The sequence below is a fragment of the Trichomycterus rosablanca genome, chromosome 19 (assembly GCF_030014385.1).
Source record: "Trichomycterus rosablanca isolate fTriRos1 chromosome 19, fTriRos1.hap1, whole genome shotgun sequence".
Lineage (NCBI taxonomy): Eukaryota > Metazoa > Chordata > Actinopteri > Siluriformes > Trichomycteridae > Trichomycterus > Trichomycterus rosablanca.
The window spans coordinates 15,242,922-15,268,807 of record NC_086006.1 but is presented as its reverse complement, the minus strand read 5'-3'; the positions used below and the strand labels follow the sequence as shown (position 1 = coordinate 15,268,807).

The 25,886-nt window shown below is 41.1% G+C and overlaps 1 protein-coding gene and 1 pseudogene across 1 annotated transcript in view; one reads left to right on the top strand and one right to left on the bottom strand.

Moving 5' to 3' along the window:
• The window catches only part of chl1a (cell adhesion molecule L1-like a), an 84,580-nt gene extending 62,033 nt beyond the window's left edge, over positions 1-22,547 (bottom strand). The window contains exon 1 of the mRNA XM_063015003.1: positions 22,496-22,547. The gene's annotated coding sequence lies outside the window, so the exon portion shown is untranslated. The remainder of the gene's footprint in view (positions 1-22,495) is intronic.
• LOC134333889 (uncharacterized) lies at positions 3,601-10,129 on the top strand (annotated as a pseudogene).
• Positions 22,548-25,886: the final 3,339 nt, after the last annotated feature.

Genomic DNA, 25,886 nt, shown 5'->3' with positions numbered 1-25,886 from the left:
TGTGATTTTTGACACATTTGTAAAATGTGTAGTATTACTATTGTAACACTACTTATTGTGTTAAATCATACTGAAACTAAAGACATTCGTAGCTCAGTGTTAAGAATAGTGGACTAGTGATTACACCAGAAGTGGGCAACTAAATTTTCCAAGGGGCCACACAAGAAACTGGGACTGTTGTGGAGGGCCCGACTAATAGGGTGAACTTAATTCTGCTCAATATTAGTTGTATCTCTTTATAAAAAGCAGTAAATTGGAGAGTTTTGATAAGCTGTTACTGTTTAGAGTAGATGTTACAATCAGGCAATGAAAATGAGAAGCAGGCAGAATAAAAACATCAACATTATTTAACTATTTAATCGTAATTTAAACTTATTTAACTAATTTAAAGCAGGTTTTAAATAAACTGCTATTTTTTAAAAATTACCCTATTTGCTGTTTTCTAGCCCTTTGTTATTGTTGGATATTCTTTTTTGGAAATCACAAAGCTGATCTTGACTGCTTCAGTTCTGGATGTGTGAAATTTAATTTAAAAAATCCTTGTTGCTTTTGTATTTTTGCATGCAAAGCTTCAGGTGTGAGCGCTTTGCATTATTTTTGTATTTCTCTGTGTTTAGTACCGTAATGGTCTAGATTTAAATTGTGATCATTCAACAGCTTTACATCTGAATTCAGTAAATAAATACTTAGACATCCATTGCATTGCATGTGTGATGTACATTTATTTATGTCTGATTTTTAATTGCCATTGACCTCATGCAGGCCGGTTGGGGACATCCAAAGGGCCGGATGAGGCCCGCGGGCCGTACAATGCCCAGGTGTGGGTTAGACGGTTGCTGGTTCAAGCCGCACCACTACTAAGTTGCCACTTTTGGGCCCCTAAGCAAAGCCTTTAACACTTAAATGCAGTGAATGTAAACACAGTAACTAGGGAATTTTTTTTTAATACATATCATAACATACATAACATATCCTGACTAAACTTTTAAGCCACATCCTGTGTATTAATTATTAGTTTACTAGTATTTAACAGGTGGGTAAGCATAAAACAAAGCTCATTGAACCAACAATGCGCTTCTGTGATGATCATTTAAAGCAACTTACAGTACTGTAACAGTATACAGTCTAAGCAATTGAGGGTTAAGGGCCCAACAGTGACAACCTGGCAGTCCGGATAGGTTTTGGCTCTAATGTAAACAATACAATGTCCCAAACAACAAACATCCTTTAATTTATGTCACATGAACATTCCAATATTTGGAGTGATTGTGTAATGCACAATGCATATGAAACCAGTTCCAAGGCTCGGCTGTGTTTGCACTAATGTGGCTTTTATCAAACACACACCCACATATGCTTTTACACATTTCACAAATACAAATGTTGACCTTCTCTGTAAGGACATAGTAGCCTACCTATTTCTGGAATGATGCTTAATGTCTATCACAAGATGAGCTTTAGGCATGAAGAATACACTTATTTAATTATTATCAGGTTCTCTAGAACTAAAAGATTTTTAAATTTACATATTTACATTCACAAAATAACAGAGGTACTCAGGTAGCGCAGCATTTTATTACAGTAGCCCAGCACTGCTCTGATCTTGGTTTGCATTGGCTATTGGCACATCTGGCACCTACACAGACATGTTTGGCTATGTCTATATGGCCCAAACCCTACAATGTATTTGCACTCCGTCAGGTGTGTATTCTTGCCTTGCGCCCAACAACCTTGACTTTGAAGTGTCTTAAAACAGGAAAGACTCATTTAGGTTGTTTGGTTGACTGACATTCAAGAGCATACTGTTCACTTTTTCTGACAAGTAGCATCTTGGTTTGCAAGCATAATAGCAACATGATCAAATCCTTATTATCATTATTGAGACACAGTTGTAGTCACTGTTTACTTGGTACAATTTATAAATGATCTTGTTTAATTAAATACATGTTAAGTGGTTCGGCATATTAAACTGAAGGGGATTATAGATACCACTTTATTGTTAGTTTATCCCTCTACTGCTAAAAAAAGAGACTTCTTATTTCTTGTCATCTTTAAGTGTATTCTAAAATAATCTAGTGTATCTGTTTCTCTGCTTGAGAGAGTAGAGTAGGTATTATTTAGATGGTGGATGATTCTCAGCACTGCAGTGACACTGACATGGTGGTGGTGTGTTAGTGTGTGTTGTGCTAGTATGAGTGGATAAAACACAGCAATGCTGATTGAGTTTTTAAACACCTCACTGTCACTGCTGGACTGAGAATAGTCCACCAACCAAAAATATCCAGCCAACAGCACCCCGTAGGCAGCTTCCTGTGATCACTGATGAAGGTCTAGAAGATGACCAACTCAAACAGCAGCAATAGATGTGCGATCGTCTCTGACTTTACGTCTACAAGGTGGACCAACTAGGTAGGAGTGTCTAAGAGTGGACAGTAAGTGGACACGGTATTTAAAAACTCCAGCAGCGCTGCTGTGTCTGATACACTCATACCAGCACAACACACACTAACACACCACCACCATGTCAGTGTCACTGCAGTGCTAAGTATCATCCACCACCTAAACAATACCTGCTCTGTAGTGGTCCTGTGGAGGTCCTGACCATTGAAGAACAGGGTGAAAGCAGGTGAAAAAGGTATGCAGAGAAACAGATGGACTACAGTCAGTAATTGTAGAACTACAAAGTGCTTCTATATGGTAAGTGGAGCTGATAAAATGGACGGTGTGTGTACAAACAAGAAGGTGGTTTTAATGTTATGGCTGATCAGTGTACTTCCTAAATAGTATTACAAGCAACTAACTACAAACATCTCAAAAATAAAGAATGAAACAACCCATGTTCATTTCTCTGATTTCCTTAATTAACAAATCCCATTTAGAGAAATCATAGATATGTAATCATACAGTACTATGCAAACTCAATATTGCAGCACTAATTAAACTTAGCACCACCTGTTCCTAAAGTGATCAATTCCCTCTTACCTTTAGCAATGTCTCCTCTTTGAATGCTGCACAAAATACTGTATAATTCCTAAGTAAACATGAACAGGCATGAGCGAAGCTGTGAATATTCCCAGAGTCGACACACCGCTACAGTATAACAAACATTTCAAAGTTGATTGACAGACAGAACCTGTAGAACCAGTGCTCTGTGGGTAGGACACGAGGGCTGGAGAAATCACATGTACCCGTCCACATGTTTTGGTCTCAGATTTTAAAAAAAGATCTTCAGAGAAACAGACAATGATATTACAAATTATATGGTACAAAACTACCTTTGAGTATCTTAGCCTTGTAATCAATATATTAATTAATGAATAAATAGTTAACATTTTTGTTCATTTAAATATTGTCATCTGTTGCGAAATCCTGCTTCAGTGCCTCAAAGTGGCGCAACAGTGACAATGGCTGTCTGGTAGCTACGGTAGCCGGGTATATATACCCTGGCAGGTACAACCATGCTACAAAGGTACCGGACTGCCGGCCCTGCGGTTGGGCTGCCCATGAGTGGGCATACAGTCCATCTGGCAGAGGCCGGAAGCTAGCTAAACTGGAGAGGTAAGGGCCTGCCCGCCTAGCCAGCGGGGTGGCTATACTTTAATGGCTAAAACAGCAAAAGGAAAAGGGCCTCAGTACCCTGCGCGTCAATTGGAACGCTCCACGGCGGCGGGGCGAAATCCGAGCGACGAGAGGCTGCTAAGAATCTCAGGTACCAAGAAGCCGCCAAGGAGAAGGACTAACCTTGCCATAGGCACCTGCAACTGCAGGTCGTTGGCAAGGGGGAATGCCATGAACCATCTTATGGAGGAGAAAAAGAAGATCAAGTGCGACATGTTGGGGCTCTGCGAAACACGCCAAAGGAAGGAGTTGAACGCGAGGTGGAAGGACGGAAGCGTCGTGAGACTGGGATGTGCGGATGGTCCAAGGGCGGTAGGAGGCACCGGGTTCATCATAAGCAAGGAATGGGCTGAAAGAATCACCTCTTGCAAGTTCGTGTCTTCTCGGATAGGGGTGCTGAACATTCAACTCTCAAAGACGGCCACCCTGAAAGTTGTCCAGGCCTATGCTCCCACGTGTGCCAGCGACGACGATGAAGTGGAGGAGTTCTACCAGGTGCTAGGGCAAACTCTAGCATCAAAATCCACATACACCGTTGTGATGGGAGACTTCAATGCAAAGGTCGGAAAAGGGCGGCAAGGCGAACGGTATGTGGGACGATTCGGATTGGGAGAAAGGAACGAGAGAGGAGAACGTCTGGTGACCATGGCAGAGGCAAGGAAGCTTTACATCGGGAACAGCCTATTCCAGAAAAACCTGGAAAAGAGATGGACCTGGATCGCTCCAAATGCAAAAGATCGGAATGAGATAGACTACATCCTGGTCGACAAGCGACGAATCCTGCAGGACGTCTCAGTGGTGACGCCGTTCAACACAGGAAGCGATCACCGCCTTGTGCGGGCGAAAGTTATGCTGGACGAGAGGAGAGAGAAGAAGGCACTGCACATAAGGTCGAAGCACCAGCAAGTGAAGGTGTTCGACGAGACGCAGCTGAAGGACTACATCGGGAAGGAATCCTGGGAGCAGCTTCAAGAAATAGATGAGGATTATGAATCGCTGATCCAGAAGCTGAAGGGATGTTTGAGGAAGGCAAAGGCCATCAACCCAAAGGAAGCCGAAGGAAGGATCTCAGAGCAGACAAAGAAACTGCTGGAAAAGCGGAAAAACATGAAGAGGGACGGCAAAGACCACGTTGAGTACTCGATTCTTTGCAAGGTGATCAGACAACGTCTGAAAGAAGACTTCAAGAGATACAGGAAGGAAAGGCTTCTGAGGGCTGCGCAAGAACAACAAAGCCTCAAGCAATGCGAGAGAGTGATGGCACTCTACAGAACAGAGGTGACGACGTTGAAGAACGAGGAGGGCACAATGGTGACCGACAAGAGAGAAGTGGAGAGGGTTTGCAGAACCTTCTACACAAACCTTTTCAAGTCATTAGTGAGAGTCGAACCCCCGTCGTCGGACCACGTAAGAGAGAAAGTGCCATCTATTCTGGTCTGCGAGGTTGAGAAAGCCCTGAAGCGCATGAATAAGGGAAAGGCTCTAGGGAAAGGCGGCATTACATCAGAAATGCTGCAGTCAGGCGGAGAGCAGCTTTGGAAAATCCTTGCGATACGCTTTAATCGATATCTTAAAGAGGGACTCATCCCCTCACAGTGGAAGGAGTCGAATACCATCCTGCTGCACAAAAAAGGCGACAAGGAAGATCTTAAGAACTATCGCCCTATCTGTCTCCTCTCTCACGTTTACAAGCTGTTCACAAAGATAATTGTGAACCGGTTATCGCAACAACTCGACGAGCAGCAGCCCAGAGAGCAGGCGGGCTTCAGGAAGAACTACAGCACGATGGACCACATATTCACTCTGACGCAACTGCTAGAGCGAGCGAGAGAGTACAAACTGCCTCTGTGCGTCACGTTCGTCGACTACGAGAAGGCCTTCGACAGCGTGGAGATAAATGCAGTGCTTCAATCCCTCAAGAAACAAGGAGTTGCGGCACAGTACGTGGGTTAAGGTCTACCAAGGTCTGTTAAGGTCTACCAAGGTCTGTTAAGGTCCAGTAAGGTCTGTTAAGGTCTACCAAGGTCTGTTAAGGTCCAGTAAGGTCTGTTAAGGTCTACAAAGATCTGTTAAGGTCTACCAAGGTCTGTTAAGGTCCAGTAAGGTCTGTTAAGGTCTACCAAGGTCTGTTAAGGTCCACTAAGGTCTGTTAAGGTCTACAAAGGTCTGTTAAGGTCCAGTAAGGTCTGTTAAGGTCAAGTAAGGTCTTTTAAGGTCTACAAAGGTCTGTTAAGGTCTACTAAGGTCTGTTAAGGTCTACTAAGGTCTGTTAAGGTCCAGTAAGGTCTGTTAAGGTCTACAAAGGTCTGTTAAGGTCTACTAAGGTCTGTTAAGGTATACCAAGGTCTGTTAAGGTCTACCAAGGTCTGTTAAGGTCTACAAAGGTCTGTTAAGGTCCAGTAAGGTCTGTTAAGGTCAAGTAAGGTCTTTTAAGGTCTACAAAGGTCTGTTAAGGTGCATTGTTCTGATCTAAGTGGTCTGGGTGTTCCTTTTAGTATGTTGATCTAAGTGATCACACAGTATTGTGAGACTTGAGTGGAATGTATCACATAATTAGCATTCATTTGCATTGAAATGAATCAGACTTTAGCATTCTCTAACTCTTCCCACTATTATTTCCATTCCAGAATGCTATGAAACGTGTTTACACTGTGAAAGGCGTCATTGAAGCTGTCCAAACCGGAGAAAGTGACTTTGAAATGGAATCAGACACCAGTGAATCAAGTGACGAGGAGGTGGATGAGGATGCAGGTCCAGTGGACGAACAGAATCAGACACCCATTGATTGCCCAGCTGTCGATGATGAGGATGTTGAGGCAACCAAACCAAGCCAAACAACTCATCAAACTATGCCCCAGGACCGATATCGCTGGCTGAAAAAAAGATTTCACTAGTCCATGTACTGATTTCTCTGGTCCAGATGTCACCAGTGGTGCTGTTTCCCTCCAAACACCACTAGAGTACTTCCAGAGGTTTGGGTCAGAAGACATGATCCAGGCTCTGACAGACAACACAAATGAGAACAGCTTCCAAAAGAACGGCACATGTCTAAACACCAATAACAAGGAAATTAAGCAAATGACAGACACGGTACACCCCCGTTTTGGATGTGATGTCACTCAATAGATGCCAATCTCTGTTAACAATATTGCAACAACCTCACAGTGTCAGAGACATAAAAGAAAGACAAACTCTGGAAACTCAGACCATGCAGACACTGCGATAAAGGCTACACCAATACCCTCTGCAGGAAGTGCGGTGTACGTCTATGCTTTTCAGATGAAAGGAACTGCTTTTTGGAGTACCACTGTACATAAACACAAGAGGTTATCGCCGTCGTCTCCCATTAATCCGGGTTTCACCAGCGCGTCCTGGGTCCGCACCGAAGTTTTCATTCTGTTAATTTTTTTTTTTGCCCAATAAATTTCGATTAATAAAAGTATGACCGCTGTGTGATTATTAATTATGATATTTACTGTTACAGAGCTTTGTAAGCAATCCACAGTGCAAATCAACCCTTAGTTGTTCAGTATATTTGTTTTGACAGCATGAGTGCAAACACATGAATTCTGCTCCCATCCAGGCCCGACGTTGCAATATTGCAACATTTCTGTAAAAACTTACTAAAACATAAAAAATTAGGTAACACTTCAATTTCTGCATCAGAGGCCTACTTTAACATCATAAGTAAGGTGAAAATTTTTTTTTGCTCTTTTTTCTATTTTTGGGTCTTACAGGGTCCACTAAGGTCTGGTTAAGGTCTACCAAGGTCTGTTAAGGTCCATTAAGGTCTGTTAAGGTCTACAAAGGTCTGTTAAGGTCCAGTAAGGTCTGTTAAGTTCTACAAAGGTCTGTTAAGGTCCAGTAAGGTCTGTTACGGTCTACCAAGGTCTGTTAAGGTCTACCAAGGTCTGTTAAGGTCCAGTAAGGTCTGTTAAGGTCTACAAAGGTCTGTTAAGGTCCACTAAGGTCTGTTAAGGTCCAGTAAGGTCTGTTAAGGTCTACCAAGGTCTGTTAAGGTCCAGTAAGGTCTGTTAAGGTCTACCAAGGTCTGTTAAGGTCTACTAAGGTCTGTTAAGGTCCAGTAAGGTCTGTTAAGGTCTACCAATGTCTGTTAAGGTCCAGTAAGGTCTGTTAAAGTCCAGTAAGGTCTGTTAAGGTCTACCAAAGTCTGTTAGGTCCAGTAAGGTCTGTTAAGGTCTACCAAGGTCTGTTAAGGTCTACTAAGTTCTGTTAAGGTCTACAAAGGTCTGTTAAGGTCCAGTAAGGTCTGTTAAGGTTTACAAAGGTCTGTTAAGGTCTACTAAGGTCTGTTAAGGTCTACTAAGGTCGGTTAAGGTCTACCAAGGTCTGTTAAGGTCTACCAAGGTCTGTTAAGGTCTACTAAGGTCTGTTAAGGTCCAGTAAGGTCTGTTAAGGTCTACAAAGGTCTGTTAAGGTCTACTAAGGTCTGTTAAGGTCTACCAAGGTCTGTTAAGGTCTACTAAGGTCTGTTAAGGTCTACCAAGGTCTGTTAAGGTCCAGTAAGGTCTGTTAAGGTCTACAAAGGTCTGTTAAGGTCAACCAAGGTCTGTTAAGGTCCAGTAAGGTCTGTTAAGGTCTATCAAGGTCTGTTAAGGTCCAGTAAGGTCTGTTAAGGTCTACAAAGGTCTGTTAAGGTCCAGTAAGGTCTGTTAAGGTCAAGTAAGGTCTTTTAAGGTCTACAAAGGTCTACAAAGGTCTACAAAGGTCTGTTAAGGTCTACCAAGGTCTGTTAAGGTCCACTAAGGTCTGTTAAGGTCTACAAAGGTCTGTTAAGGTCTGTTAAGGTCTGTTAAGGTCTACTAAGGTCTGTTAAGGTCTACCAAGGTCTGTTAAGGTCTACCAAGGTCTGTTAAGGTCTACCAAGGTCTGTTAAGGTCCACTAAGGTCTGTTAAGGTCTACCAAGGTCTGTTAAGGTCCAGTAAGGTCTGTTAAGGTCTACAAAGGTCTGTTAAGGTCTACTAAGGTCTGTTAAGGTCTACTAAGGTCTGTTAAGGTCCAGTAAGGTCTGTTAAGGTCTACAAAGGTCTGTTAAGGTCTACTAAGGTCTGTTAAGGTATACCAAGGTCTGTTAAGGTATACCAAGGTCTGTTAAGGTCTACCAAGGTCTGTTAAGGTCCAGTAAGGTCTGTTAAGGTCCAGTAAGGTCTGTTAAGGTCTACAAAGGTCTGTTAAGGTCTACCAAGGTCTGTTAAGGTCCAGTAAGGTCTGTTAAGGTCTACAAAGGTCTGTTAAGGTCCACTAAGGTCTGTTAAGGTCTACAAAGGTCTGTTAAGGTCTACTAAGGTCTGTTAAGGTCCAGTAAGGTCTGTTAAGGTTTACAAAGGTCTGTTAAGGTCTACTAAGGTCTGTTAAGGTCTACTAAGGTCGGTTAAGGTCTACCAAGGTCTGTTAAGGTCCAGTAAGGTCTGTTAAGGTCTACAAAGGTCTGTTAAGGTCTACCAAGGTCTGTTAAAGTCCAGTAAGGTCTGTTAAGGTCTACCAAGGTCTGTTAAGGTCCAGTAAGGTCTGTTAAGGTATACCAAGGTCTGTTAAGGTCTGTTAAGGTCTACTAAGTTCTGTTAAGGTCTACAAAGGTCTGTTAAGGTCTACTAATGTCTGTTAAGGTCTACCAAGGTCTGTTAAGGTCCAGTAAGGTCTGTTAAGGTCCAGTAAGGTCTGTTAAGGTCTACAAAGGTCTGTTAAGGTCTACTAAGGTCTGTTAAGGTCTACCAAACGGTGAGCTGCTAACCCACCTCCGGTTCGCGGACGACATCGTGCTCATCGCAGAGACCATTGGTCAGCTACAGAGCATGCTGAGAGAACTCAACACCAGAAGCTCGGAGGTCGGCCTGAAGATCAACTGCACGAAAACCAAGTTCATGCGGTCTGACTGCTTAGCGCCGGGTAACATCGTGGTTAGAGGCGATGAGATAGAGGAGGTGGAGGAGTACGTCTACCTGGGACAGGAGGTAAACATGAGACGCGATATGGAGAAGGAGATCTCGCGCAGAATAAGAGCAGATGGAGGGCGTTCAACTCGATCCGGGGTGTGCTGAAGGGTAGGCTGGATATAGCTACTCGCGCAGCCCTCTTCAACAGCACAGTCTTGCCTGCGATGCTATATGCAAGCGAGACTTGGGCAACAACGAAGAGGGAAGAGCAGCGGCTCACAACAGCGCAGAGGGCCATGGAGCGAAGTATGCTGGGAGTGTCACTGCGAGAGCACATCCGGAACGAGGAGATCCGGGCCAGGAGTGGAGTGAAGGACGTGATCGCGGAGTACAGATGGAGTAAATTCCGGTGGGCAGGAGTAAATTCACCGACGACAGGTGGACCCGTGCAGTTGTCGAGTGGTATCTGCGCGAGCGGAAAAGACCACTCGGAAGGCCTCCAAGAAGATGGGAAGACGAGATTAGATCGCGGATGGGACCAATGTGGACAAGAATGGCAAGATCGAGAAAGGAATGGAGGAAATGCTGTGACCAGCGGTGCCAACAAGGCACCTGACAGCCTGGTCGGTCAAGGTGATCAAGGTGAAATATTGTCATAATATTAATTTCACTGATCAATAATATAATACATTATTATATAAAAGTACCGTCTTGAAGCATTTTATTAAAAGCAAAAAAAACTTTTTTCATTTTAAATGTTAGTGAAGATATTAAAGACAATAATTAAATAAAAAAAAGCTCAGATCTGCCAGCATGAAAGTTATTCTAGTTGTATACAACATAGCTCCCTATACAAACTTGAACAATTCACGTCCACATAGTACACAGCTTTGTTTTGATCCAGTTATTTATTTATTGGGATTTCAACATCATGTGTTACACACTTTGGTTACATTCATGACAGAAACGGTACTTACTCATTTCACAGGATTATTCAGTTCACAAGTTCAATATTAAACACAGTCATGGCCAATTTTGTATCTTCAGTTCACCTCACTTGAATGTCTTTGGGAGGGAACCGGAGCTCCCAGAGGAAACCCACGCAGGCACGGGGAGAACATGCACACTCCACACAGAAAGGACACGGACCGCCGCACCTGGCGATCGAACCCAGGATGTTCTTGCTGTTTGGCGACAGTGCTACCCACCGAGACACCATGCTACCCGTTTTGATCCAGTCCTCCAAGTTGTTCTTAAAACTGATTTCACGTACCTTGACAACAGTTCTGCTCTTTGTCCTGTGATTTTGTCAAACCCAGTGTTACCTGTTTGTAGATCGCCTGCCCACGGCCTTGTTTACTGACTGCTTGAAAGTTTAGTAAACACATGCAACCTAATACATGTCTCAGCAGGCCTTCTCTACAATGTGAAAAAAGGGAAAGCTTATATACACTTTCTTTTCTTGTATTTTATTTTTTACCTAAGCTATATATTTTATGCAAAAATCTTTACTCGTAAAAAAAGGTTTATGAATTAAAAAGCTCAGCTTAAATATCTACAACCCCAAATCAGCAAAAGTTGGGACAATATGGAAAATGCAAATAAAATAAAAATGCAGTGTTCCTTACATTTACTTTAACTTTTATTTCATTGCAGACAGTTTCAACCCAAGATAATTCATGTTTTGTCTGCTCAACTTCATTTCATTTATTAATATACCTCCATTCCTGCACTTCAGGCCTGCAACACATTCCAAAAGAAGTTAGGACGGGGGCAATTCAGGGCTAGTAATGAGGTGAAAAAACTAAATAATGATGTGATTCCAAGCAGGTGATTGTAATCATGGTTTGGTACAAAAGCAGCATCCAGGAAAGAGTCTTTGATGAGCAAAGATGATTAAAGGATCCCCAGTTTATCAACAAATGTGTGAGAAAATGATTTAAATGTTTATAAACCATGAACCTTAAAGAAAGATCGAAAGGAATTTCCATATTTCTCCCTCTACAGTGCATAATATCATTACACGAGTCAAGGAATCGGAAGGAATCTCAGTGCTTAAAGGCCAAGGGCGCAAGCTTAAGCTGAACGTCCGTGATCTTCCATCCCTCAGACGGCACTGCATCAAGTACCGCCACTCAAGAATAGCTGATATAACCACATGGTTGAGGAATTACTTTGCCAAACCTTTGTCAAGCACTACAATACAGAGTTACATGCACAAATGCCACTTAAAACTTTACTGTGCAAAAAAGAAGCCTTATGTTAACCAAGTCCAGAAGCAGCGTAGACTTCTCTGGGCTCGAAGGCATCTAGGATGGACCATCACACAGTGGAAATGTATATTGTGGTCAGATGAATCAGCATTCCAGGTTTTTTTTGGAAAAAATTACCGTTGTGTGCTCCAGACCAAAGACGAAAAGGACCATACAGACTGTTATCAGCAACAAGTCCAAAAGCCAGGGTCTGTCATGGTATGGGGCTGTGTCAGTGCCCTTGGCAAAGGTCATTTACACTTCTGTGATGGCAGCATTAATGCAGAAAAGTACATTGAGATCTTAGAGCAACATATGCTGCCTTCAAGACGTCATCTTTTCCAGGGACGTCCATGCATTTCTCAACGAGACGATGCAAAACCACATGCTGCACATATTACAAAGGCATGGCTGCGGAAGAAGAGGGTACGGGTACTGGACTGGCCCGGCTGCAGTCCTGACCTGTCCCCAATAGAGAATGTGTGGAGAATTTTAAAACGAAAAATGCAACAACGACTACCCCGTACTGTTGCACATCTTAAGACGTGTTTGCAGGAAGAATGAGAAAAAATATAAGCTGAAACACTAAATCACTTTGTATCCTCTGTGCCAAAACATCTTTTAAGTGTGGTGAAAAGGAACTTTTTTTGGAATGTGTTGCAGGCCTGAAATGCAGGAATGGATGTTTATTAATAAATGAAATGAAGTTGAGCAGATAAAACATGAAATATCTCAGGTTCCTCCTGTCTGCAATCAAATAAAAGTCAAAGTAAATGTGGTTTTTTTATTTATTTGCATTTTCCATGCTGTCCCAACTTTTTCTGATTTGGGGTTGTATATATTTAATAATACACAATTTAGGAGTAAATATGTGCAGGTTATAAGCATTATAATAATACATGAAATTTTGTATATATGTTGTTCTATATTAGTGTTACAATATTTAAAATGATAAATGAAATAAGATGATTAAAGCATGTATTTTTATTTTTTATTTATTAATTTTAGTTTTGTTATGCCTTCATTTGCACATTGGAACTAGTCAAGATATTTTCAGTATTTTGAATGATCCTCTGACATGTCAAATCTTGCACTAAAACTTGGCAGATGACTAATAATATATAAAAACAAGCTAAATAAAGTTAAAGAAAGGAGCCAATAATGTTTTAAAGACTAAAACAAACTATTTGGTCAAACTGTTTGCATGCTAGCTATAAATGCAAAACAAAACCCCCATCAGACAGCAAAAGGACAAGCATGGAAAGAAAATGTAGCTAATATGGGATAATGTGAATTGTTATCCTGTGCAGCATTGCTTGCACAAATATGATCTACATCAGAGGAGTTATCAGAAATTACACCAGTGATCTTATTACATTAAGACAGCCGAAGTATACAAACAACACCTAGATAAGCCGAGCCAAATCTGGCATAGTCAACTGTAGCTGGCTTTTATAATATATATATAGGACAATAATCCAAAACATAGCCCGATGTCCAAGATAAACTATTGAAGTCTTGCATCCAAAGAAATTGGTGTTGGTCCTCTGAAAATCAGTACATATACACTGATCAGCCATAACATTAAAACCACCTCCTTGTTTCTACACTCACTGTCCATTTTATCAGCTCCACTTACCATATAGGAGCACTGACTGTAGTCCATCTGTTTCTCTACATGCTTTGTAAGCCCCCTTTCATGCTGTTCTTTAATGGTCAGGACTCTCCCAGGACCACTACAGAGCAGGTATTATTTGGGTGGTGACACTGACATGGTGATGGTGTGTTAGTGTATTTTGTGCTGGTATGAGTGGATAAGACACAGTAGCGCTGATGGGGTTTTTAAACACCTCACTGTCACTGCTGGACTGAGAATAGTCCACCAACCAAAAATATCCAGCCAACAGCGCCCCATTGGCAGCGTCCTGTGACCACTGATAAAGGTGTAGAAGATGACCAACTCAAACAGCAGCAACAGATGAGTGATCGTCTCTGACTTTACATCTACAAGGTGGACCAACTAGGTAGGAGTGTCTAATAAAGTGGACAGTGAGTGGACACTGTATTTAAAAACTCCAGCAGCGCTGCTGTGTCTGATCCACTCATACCAGCACAACACACACTAACACACCACCACCATGTCAGTGTCACTGCAGTGCTGAGAATGATCCACCACCTAAATAATACCTGCTCTATGGTGGTCCTGACCATTGAATAACAGGGTGAAAGCAGGCTAAAAAGGTATGTAGAGAAACAGATGGACTACAGTCAGTAATTGTAGAACTACAAAGTGCTTCTATAAGGTAAGTGGAGCTGATGAAATGGACAGTGAGTGTAGAAACAAGGAGGTGGTTTTAATGTTATGGCTGATCAGTGTATACATTTCCATTTCCAGCAATTAGCAGACACCTTTATCTAAAGCGACTTACAGTACCAGTTATCTTTTTAATACTAATCCAACACCTTAACCCCTAGGCTACAACTGTCTATAATTATGTACAACACACAAAATAATATAAATGTGTCAACTACTGCCTTAATTGTTCCTTTATAAGCAAAATGAAGTTCTCATAGTTTAGTTTCACATGGGTGTGGACCTATACCTTCATATATCAAAGTCAGGGTGACTAATACATAGCCAACATAAAAAAAACACACTGCATCACTCATCATTAAAACACATTTGACAAAAAGGGATTCATTTTCTTTCTTTTTTTCTTCTGTACATAGTACAACATCCTTAGTAATGTACACTGAATAAAGGACTACACATGCATTGGATTATTTATTCAAAAAGATGCACCTGGAGCTATTGCTTCCAATTTAAATTAAACCAGTATAGAAGCCTACTGGCTATTAGGATAGATCTTTAAATGGACACAAAGACATAATATGCTGAACACACACTGGGCAGAAGCACACTAACCTTAAAATTGTGTGTTTTATAAAAGTTCATTCTAGTTCATACTTGTTGACAAATTTCTGGCACACTCGGAGGGCGTTTTTACCACGCTATCTGTACTGCATGCTGCAACAATGCCCCATGTGTAAAGTGGGAAATCATTCACACAGGAACAATACTTACAGGGAATAGGAGGGTGATTTCTCTGGATAAGCAAATAAACCATTTAAAAATAATACTGAATTCTAGAGAAGAGGTTTTGTTGTTACTGTCAATACACTTTCTTATTTACATTTTCAGCATTCAGCAGACACTTTTATCCAAAGCAATTTACAATCCCAAATCATAAAAAGTTGGGACAGTATGGAAAATATAAATAAAATAAAAATGCAGTGTTCCTTACATTTACTTTTACTTTTATTTGATTGCAGACAGTTTGAACCCAAGATATTTCATGTTTGGTCTGCTCAACTTCATTTCATTTATTAATATACCTCCATTTCTGCATTTCAGGCCTGCAACACATTCCAAAAAAAGTTGGGACGGGGGCAATTTTGGGCTAGTAATGAGGTGAAAAAACTAAAATGATGTGATTCCAAACAGGTGATGTCAACAGGTGATTGTAATCACGGTTTGGTACAAACGCAGCATCCAGGAAAGTCTGAGTTTTTGATGAGCAAATATGGACAGAGGGTGTTCAGTTTGTCTACAAATGTGTGAGAAAATTATTAAAATGTTTAAAAACAATGTACCTCAAAGAAAGATTGGAAGGGATTTGCATATTCCTCCCTCTACAGTGCATAATATCATTAAACAATTCAAGGAATTGGGAGGAATTTCAGTGCGTAAAGGTCAAGAACGCAAGCTTAAGCTACATGCCCGTGATCTTTGATCCCTCAGACGGCACTGCATCAAGAACCACCACTCAACAAGAGCTGATATAACCACATTGGTGAGGATTTACTTTGGCCAACCTTTGTCAAGCACTACAATACAGAGTTACATGCACAAATGCACTTAAAACTTTACTGTGCAAAAAAGAAGCCTTATGTAAACCATGTTCAGAAGCGGCGTCGACTTCTCTGGGCTTAGAGGCATCTAGGATGGACCATCACACAGTGGAAACATGTATTGTGGTCAGATAAATCAGCATTCCAGGTCTTTTTTTGGAAAAAATGGACGCTGTGTGCTCCGGACCAAAGACGAAAAGAACCATCCAGACTGTTATCAGCAACAAGTCCAAAAGCCAGGGTCTATCATGGTATGGGGTTGTGTCAGTGCCCTTGGCAAAGGTCATTTACACTTCTGTGATGGCAGCATTAATGCAGAAAAGTACATTGAGATCTTAGAGCAACATATGCTGCCTTCAAGACGTCATCTTTTCCAGGGACGTCCATGCAATTTTCAACAAGACAATGTAAATCCACATGCTGCACACATTACAAAGGCATGGCTGTGGAAGCAGAGGGTACGGGTACTGGGTTGGCCTGCCTGCAGTCCTGACCTATCCCCAATAGAGAATGTGTGGAGAATATTGAAACGAAAAATGCGACAACGAAGACTCTGTACTGTTACACAACTTAGGACGTGTTTGCAGGAAGAATGGGACAAAATAAAAGCTGAAACATTAATTCACTTGGTATCCTCGGTGCCAAAACGTCTTTTAAGTGTGGTGAAAAGGAATAACAGCATTACAAAGTGGTAAATGCTTTACTGTCCCAACTTGTTTTGGAATGTGTTGCAGGCCTGAAATGCAGGAATGGATGTTTATTAATAAATGAAATGAAGTTGAGCAGATAAAACATGAAATATATCGGGTTCATCCTGTCTGTAATGAAATAAGAGTCAAAGTAAATTTAAGAAACTGATTTGTGAACTAATCTGACAACACCAAATGTTTCCATGGTCTTTCAGACCATCTCCGAGCCCTTGTGGGTATATTTATCACAGTAGCATGACAGTTTCTCTTGTAATGCCATCTAAACCCTCAAAGCTCACACACATTGAACAGTGGTTTCCAGCTTTGCCCTATACTGTGTTCTCTCCATATGTTCTCTCCATATTCCGTGAATCTTTTCACAATATTACAAATAGTAGATGGTGAAGGATTAAATTATGTGCAATCTTGCTTTAAGAAATGTTCTTTGAACTGATTGACAGTTCTCTTCTTAAGTTTGGCACAAAGTGGTGAGCCACAACCCATCATTGCTTGTAACGACTGATCCTATAGTGGATCCTCCTCATACACCCAGTCATGAAGAATGTGTGTCATTTTCCTTCTAGTTGTTTGTATTGGCTTTATATGTTTAGTTTGGAGCACTATTCTACTTCCAGCATTGAAAGTAGGGTAAAAAAAAATCCAGACAACACTACTGCATCTGTTACACTTATACAACACACACTACCATGCCATTTACATTTTATTCTCACTGCAGTGCTGAGATGGTCCACCACCCAAATAACATATGGTCAGTAGTGGTCTTGTGGTGGTCTTATTTGATTGATAAACAGGGTACAGGGGGTGACAAAGGCTAATAAGCTAAAGTCAGTAATTGTATATCCACAAAATGAATCTGTTTTGTAAGTGTAGCTTAAAAAACAATGAATGAATCAATGTACCATATATACACTGATCAGCCATAACGTTAAAACCACCTCCTTGTTTCTACACTCACTGTCCATTTTATCGGCTCCACTTACCATATAGGAGCACTTTGTAGTTCTACAATTACTGACTGTAGTCCGTTTCTCTACATACTTTTTTAACCTGCTTTTCCCCTGTTTTTCAATGGTCAGGACCACTACAGAACAGGATTATTTATGTGGTGCATCATTCTCAGCACTGCAGTGACAATGACATGGTGGTGGTGTGTTAGTGTGTGTTGCGCTGGTATGAGTGGATCAGACACAGCAGCGCTGCTGGAGTTTTTAAATATCGTGTCCACTCACTGTCCACTCTATTAGACACACCTACTTAGTTGGTCCACCCTGTAGATGTAAAGTCAGAGACGATCGCTCATCTATTGCTGCTGTTTGAGTCGGTCATCTTCTAGACCTTCATCAGTGGTCACAGGACGCTGCCCACGGGGCACTGTTGGCTGGATAAATTTTTGGTTGGTAGACTATTCTCAGTCCAGCAGTGACAGTGATGTGTTTAAAAACTACATCAGCGCTGCTGTGTCTTATCCACTCATACCAGCACAACACACACTAACACACCACCACCATGTCAGTGTCACTGCAGTGCTGAGAATGATGCACCACCCAAATAATACCTACTCTGTAGTGGTCCTGGGAGAGTCCTGACCATTGAAGAACAGCATGAAAGGGGGCTAACAAAGAATGCAGTGAAACAGATGAACTAGTCAGTAATTGTAGAACTACCAAGCACTTAAGCTGACTTGTACTTACTTACTAACACTCATTCATTTCTTGAAGGAAAAAAAACAATAACTTTGGTTCTAACAGAGTTTTAGCTGATTTGTGTTCTTGGACTGCTGTTTACTTAAACTTGGGTAAGGTAATACTATGAAGGCACTTTTGTAAGTCACTCTGGGTAAGAGCGTCTGCTAAATGCTGAAAATGTAAATGTACAAAGAGCTTCTATATGGTAAGTGGAGCTGATAAAATGGATAGTGAGTGTAGAAACAAGGAGGTGGTTTTAATGTTACGGCTGATCAGTGTATGTACCCCTAGTGACCTTATTTAACTGATAATATTGGGCATCAGACACCTAAAAATCCCATTTATAACCATAGTTGAAATATTCTACTATAATTGTCATAACTGGTCTGGGTCAGTGTTGAACAATGAGGCCTGGCTGACACACATTACTTTAATTTAAATCAGAGATTGTGAATATAGTTGAGGTCAAGGTTCCTTATAGGTCAGTCAATTTCTTCCACACCAAACTCTGCAAAGAATTTTATTATGAAGCTGGCTTTGTGCACAGGTGTGTTGACTTGTTTAAACATGATTATATTTCGACATAAACCTGAAAGCACACACAGTTCTCTAAAATAACACTGAATACTGCACCATTGTGATTCCCTTTCCCTAGAACTAAGGGCTCAGGCCAAAACCATCTGTACACCATTATTCCTTCTCTATCAGATTTTATAGCTGCCATTATGTTTTTTAAGACAGGCCTATTATTATCATGTACACTGCCTGGCCAAAAAAAAAGGTCACACTCTAATATTTGGTTGGACCGCCTTTAGCTTTGATTATGGCACGCATTCGCTGTGGCATCATTTCCACAAGCTTCTGCAATGTCATTTCTGTCCAGAGTTGCATTAATCTTGTATCGATGATGGGAGATTTGGACCACTGCGCAAAGTCTTCTCCAGCACATCCCAAAGATTCTCAATGGGGTTCAGGTCTGGATTCTGTGGTGGCCAATCCATGTGTGAAAATTATGTCTCATGCTCCCTGAACCACTCTTTCACAATTTGAGCCTGATGAATCTCGGCATTGTCATCTTGGAATATGCCTGTGCCATCAGGGCAGAAAAAATCCATTGATGGAATAACCTGGTTGTTTAGTATATTCAGGTAGTCAGCTGACCTCATTCTTTGGGCACATAATGTTGCTGAACCTAGACCTGACCAACTGCAGCAACCCCAGATCATAGCACTGCCCCCACAGGCTTGTACGGTAGGCACCGATGGGTGCATCACTTCAGCCGACTCTCTTCTTAACCTGATGCGCCCATCACTCTGGAACAGGGTAAATCTGGACTCATCAGACCACATGACCGTCTTCCATTGCTCCAAAGTCCAATCTTTATGCTCCCTAGCACGTGATGCATGCCAATAATTTGACCCTTCTGAAACAAATTAACATATTTTCCACGACCACAGGATGTGTCTTTCGACATGGTTGTTTAACAAATGAGAAGATACTCACTGCATCAGTTAGGGTGAAATAACTTGTTGCCAGCTAAACCATAATCACCCATGCAGTAATTATCCAATAGGAGGCTCTTACCTATTTGCTTAGTTAAATCCAGGTGCTGACCTTTTTTTTGGCCAGGCAGTGTATAATGATAATGTGTGTGCTGCTGCTGATGTTTGTCCATGAAATCCAATGTTAGACATTTGGAATTTAAATTGACAATACATTTGGAATGTCTTGACAATACTCTCAATTGGTCTTTGAAATCTTCGTATGCCCATTGCCATTGTGGTGCAATAAAATTGTCTTCTCTCGGTTAACTTTTATGACAGCTACTCTGTTTTTACCATGGTTGAACAAATATATACGGTCTCAGTGGTTTATTCACGTTATAATCTAACTTAAGGTCATACAGACTAGCATTTGGGTTTAAGATCAGCAGTATTATGTAGAAGTTAATTACTGTGACATGCAAATATTAACCTACAAAAAAAAAATACATAATTTATTTTGTTATTTGCTCATCATTCAGCTTATCTAATTATAAGCAAAATCTAGAAAATATGAGGGTTCTTCAAAGTTTCTGCATTTTTTTAAACTCTATTTATTAAAAATGTCAAAAACAAATTACATCACTTTTCTACATAGTCAACTTCCGATGCATTTTTCCCAGCATCATCACATGAAAATCTTCTTCCCTTAAAGCTTCTTTGAGCGCTCCAAAAAATGGAAATCAGATGGCGCTAAATCCAGACTATAAGCTCTCGCTCAGACATGACCAATTACTACTCCTCCCATGCTCACCGTTTCCAATAAAAATATAAAAGTGCAGAAACTTTTTAAAGATTCCTCGTATAACCTTTTAGGCAGGACAGGAAGCACTGTGTTTGACAAAAAAAAACAGGCACTGCACAATACCTGGCTAATACCATCACTACAGAAAAACATGGTGGTGGCAGTATTATGTCGGGACAGGGTAGAGACAGGAAAATTGAATGATAATTGAATTCAACCAAGAACAAGAACATCCATTTACAGAAGCTTGACATCAAATCTGATAGAGCTTAATAGGATCTGGCATCTATTGACAAGGTAAAACATTAAAACAAGTACATTTTGTGTACATGTTGCTTTGTATTGTTAATGCCATGTTTGTTTGGATTTTAACACCATGTTTAACACATTTGTGTCATTTGATGGCAACAATAGGTATTATGTATCTATCTTTATATTTTGGTCCATTTTATACGTATTTTCATCTTTATTTTATGGCTGTGAGGTAGGTTAAGTTCTTGTGTTGTCTTGTGTAAGAATTTCTTTCATGGTTTCAGGCATGTGCACTTGTTCTCTTTCCTTGGTGTACTTGGGGCATTCCATTAATGCCATGTAATAATGTGTTGTTAAGAAAATAACTATATAAAAATACTGTGGTTGGTGGTATTTAGAGCAACATGACACCTACATAAACTCTTACTTATTTATGTTAGTCACTCAGGGAAGTGAAAGTGAAACATGACCAGGAAACACCAGCAAAAAGGAACAGAGATCAAAGTAAAAGCTTACAGACAGAAATAAATGGCACTTGCTAAATACATCAACAGTACAGCCATTCATATAACCACATAATTGAATCAGCACCTCTGTAACTCCCCCCAAAAAAGCTGTATTTAGTGAGCTCCATCAAGCTGAAATTTGGGACAAGAACTTAGTTTTAGTGCCTGTACCTGTGCTTAAAACTGTATGGGGCATTAGGTAGATGATCCATAATGGAATGTGAATCTTATGAAAATCATTAGGTTTAATCACTGTTTTGTATAGTCATATAGCGGACAAGTTGAGGCAGTTTTACAGAATCAGTTACATTCTTTCCTCCATATATGTCTTTTTTTGCTATACCATATTCCAGGATCATAATTTTCAAAAGCTGGAATGACCAAAACAGCAGGGATTGTCCATGTCCCTTACAATAATTAGATGTAAAAGCTTTATAGAAACTTCTGGAATGCAGAATAAGTAATGGAAGATTTTCAGAATGCTAAAACATACCTTTACTATTCAGTCAGGGCTTGTGTTCTGGGGGAGAAGGTAGTCAGTGGTACAGTGGTAGCCTAGTGGATAGAGCTTTGGGGTATCAATCAGAAGTCTTTTCAAATCCAGCCTCTGCTTTGCAACCACTGTTGGGCCCTTAAACAAGGCCCTTAACCATGTCTGCTCCATGGGTGTCATACAATGGGTGAAGCTGTGCTCTGACCACAGCTTCCAAACAAGCTGGAATATGCAAAAAATACAAATAAAGGCATATACAAAAAGTCATTCTTCTTTTAAGCTTTTTGCCCTAACCTCAACCCAGTAACCATATTTTGGATGAACTAGAACTTCAATTATGAGTCATTACATTCCTGTACAGAAGGTCCTGGGTTCAATCCCCAGGTGGGGCGGTCTGGGTCCTTTCTGTGTGGAGTTTGCATGTTCTCCCCGTGTCTGTGTGGGTTTCCTGCGGAAGCTCCGGTTTTCTCCCACAGTCCAAAGACATGCAAGTGAGGTGAATTGGAGATACTAAATTGTCCATGACGTTAAAACTTGTTAACTGATGAACCTTGTGTAATGAGTAACTACCGTTTCTGTCATGAATGTAACCAAAGTGTAAAACATGATGGTAAAATCCTAATAAACAAACAAACATTTCTGTACAACACCAGTGTATGACCGTATGAAGTGCTCACTGTAACAAATGGGCTATAGGTGGGAGACGAGAGATGTTTTAAAGGTTTATTTTACTAACAAACAAGACAGGATATCACAAAACATGAAACACTAACACATGGACTAAGCTAAATGCTAAGCTAACTGCTAACGCTAACTGCTAACACTAATCTAACCTCACATCCTAACATAAAGGCTAACCCAAAACATGAACAAGACTAACACTCACCAAGCATTCTAAGCAACTGCATGAGCGAGTCAAAGTAGCTTCCAGTGAATGATCCACAGCCTCTCCTTAACCTGCAATTAGGTTCAGCTGTGGATAATTAGATTGAGGGACGTCTGCATGAAAGTCATCAACTAAACCACCTCCAACATGTGCTCCCAGAGAGAGAGGTGTGACACTCATAAATTCCCACAAACACACAAAATGTCATAGAAAGTCTTTTCAGAAGGGTGGAGGCTCTTGAAGCTTAAAAAGTCTAGGTGTAATAAATCAGTTATATAAAGGAAATGATATGCTTCCAACATTGCAGCAACAGTTTAGGGAAGACATTTTCCTGTTTCAGTGACCTACACAGAGTCTGGACCTCTGCCCTGCTTAACAGCTTTGAAATGAACTGGAACTTCAGTTGAGTGCCCAGCTGTACATTGCATTTTCCTCCAATTTTCCTCTCAATCGAGTCATATCCAATTACACGATTGCGTTATGCTTCCTCTCTACTGATATTAACCTCCAGCCTGACTGAGGAGAGCCGTGACTAACACATGCCCTCTCTGACGTGTGCAGTAGCTGACTGCATCTTTTCACCTGCACGAGGCGAGTTCATCTGTGGATCAGCTTTCCGTACGGAGAGACACACTCTGATCCTCATTAGCCCTCAACTCTGTGCAGGTGCCATCAATCAGCCAGCAGAGGTCGTTATTGTATCAGTTATGAGGAATCCCCTCCGGCACCCCCCTTGAACAACAGCCAATCGTTGTTTGTGTAGACACCCAGTCTTTAGGGTAGCAGAGTTGAGATGTCAGCCCTGGTGTGCTAGCATGGTTTACCGCTGTGTGACCTGAGTGCCCCAAGCCCCTTTTTAAATGCATTTTCTCCCCATTTTCCTCCCGATTTAGCGCAGTCAATTTGTTTTCTGCTGCTGAGGGATACCTGATTGCATCCGAGGACAGCACATCGCTGTTCACGCCTCTTCCGACACATGCACAGCCCTCCTCTTCATGACCCTGCACTTTGCACTGGCATCTCTTCCGCCAATCAGGGTCCTTACACAGTGTATAAAGATCCCACCCACACATAGTCCGGTCATCCCGCCCTAGCAATTAGTATCTGCTGCAGGCACTGCCAATTATGCCCACCAGATGGTGCCCAGCTGACTGGTGTCAATGCCGAGTTTCAAATCAAGCCCTTTTGACTGAAGAGGCACAAATTCCCACATACATACTTCAAAGTGGTTGTTGTTATAGCTGAAAAGATCACATAATGATCACTATATTTAATATATTTGTTTTTGAAATTGGATGTCCACTAAACTCATGGTCATATAGAGTAAAGGACATTAAAAGCATTTATGAGGCTGCATGCACTGTGTCATGGTATGTCCTAAACCAGTGGTTCTCAAACTTTTTAGACCAAGTACCACCCATTATCAAACCAAAACTTCCAAGTACCACCTACGTTTCTCATCACAGAACCACATATGGCACACATTAATTAGGTGTGTTTGTGTGTGTATATACAGTATATTAGTGATGGGAATTATGGCTTCTTGAAGGGAGCCGCATCTTTTGGCTCGGTTCCTTTTAAAGAGTCAATCAATAAAATGGCTCTTCGTTCTTCGGGAGACGCTACTGGGTAAACTATAAGACACCCCCGATATTAATATCAAATTTTGCTACTTTGCCTTAAGTGTATTCCTAATTCAAACAACACTTAAATGAAAAAAAAAGATTTATTTTAAAAGTAAAAAAACTACAGAGAAGAGACAGACTGTGGTTGCATTGCATTAAGTTTCAGAAAAATCCTTTCTTGTATTTAAAACAATTAAACAAGTTTATAGTTTATTTCTCAATTATTTGTCATTATACTATTAGCGCGCTCTCTCTCTCTCTGTGTGTGTGTGTGTGTGTGTGTGTCTCGCTCGCTCTCCGCGATACTGAAAGTGTTTCGGATTTGAATTTCGACAATAAACAGCTCTTATTACGACTTACGATTAATTCCCTCTACTGATGGAAGCTGAATGGGTGGATTACAGCCGATAAGAACTGCGCAGAAATAAAAGACTCGGTTCCTTTCGTTCATTTCAAAGATCCGTTCAATAGAATCGGATCGTTCGCGAATGACTCATCACTAGTATATATTAGTGATGGGTCGGTCGCGAACGATCCGGCTCTAAGAGCCGGCTCTTTACAGTGAACGACGGGATCCGGCTCCTGACTGGGAGCCGATTTGTTTTTTTCCGGGGTTTTTTTTCTGTCAAACCCGCACGTGATTGGTCAAGATTCGTGGTGGCGTTTGTGTAATTACACTGAGCAGGAGGGGAGGGGTTACATACACACACACACACACACACACACACAGACAGCGTGCACACGAACAGGAGGGAGAGAGAGAGAGAGAGAGAGAGCGAGAGAACTCAGCGCTTTACACAGCCAGACATTACACGCTGGAAAGGTGAGGAAAATGAGTGAGAGGAGACATAGTAAAGTTTGGACACGAGAAGCCCCTTTTACAGAGAAGTTCAGACCCACTGAACCAAGTGTTCACTGGGAGACCAAGTGTTCAGTCTACCCACATCTTATACATGTGATGGCACATAGACTGTGTATCTGTCCCCTCAGAGAGAATCTTTTTTAACAGGGCAGATCATAACAGAAAGGAGAAACAGGATCAAGCCATCAAAGATGAGCTCCTTGGTTTTTCTGAATGCCAATCTTCACTAAATACTTACAAATACTGTCACCTGGATGCTTTCACCTGGATTTTCTTTTTGTTTTGCACATTTTCATTTATATTTTGTTGAGTGTGAGTGATGCTTCGTTGATGTTGTGTTGTTTCACTCTAGATGCTTGTTTATTTTGTTTTGTTTATTAGGATTTTAACGTCACGTTTTACACTTTGGTTACATTCATGACAGGAACATTCACCTCACTTGCATGTCTCTGGACTGTGGGAGGAAACCGGAGCACCCGGAGGAAACCCACGCGGACACGGGAAAGACATGCAAACTCCACACAGAAAGGACCCGGGCTCTTCACCTGGGGATCGAACCCAGGACCTTCTTGCCGTGAGGTGACAGTGCCAACCACTTAGCCACCGTGCTGTCCCACTTTAGATGCAAACGTACAAATAATATACACAATCAGATCTTTTTGTCTAATTGAGATGGGTCTTTGTTTTTGTATTTTATAATTTATTGTTGGAGCACTCTGTTCCATGTTGAGTATATAAATAAAGCAATTTAAATAATAAACATTTGATACAATGTTTTTTTTACATTATTAATTCATTTTACGTGTAATTTGGTAATAAATTAATTTAAGCAACAAAAAAATCTAAGGAGCCACTTGGGAGCCGAAAGAGCCGGCTCTTTTTAGTCAGCCGAGCCAAAAGAACC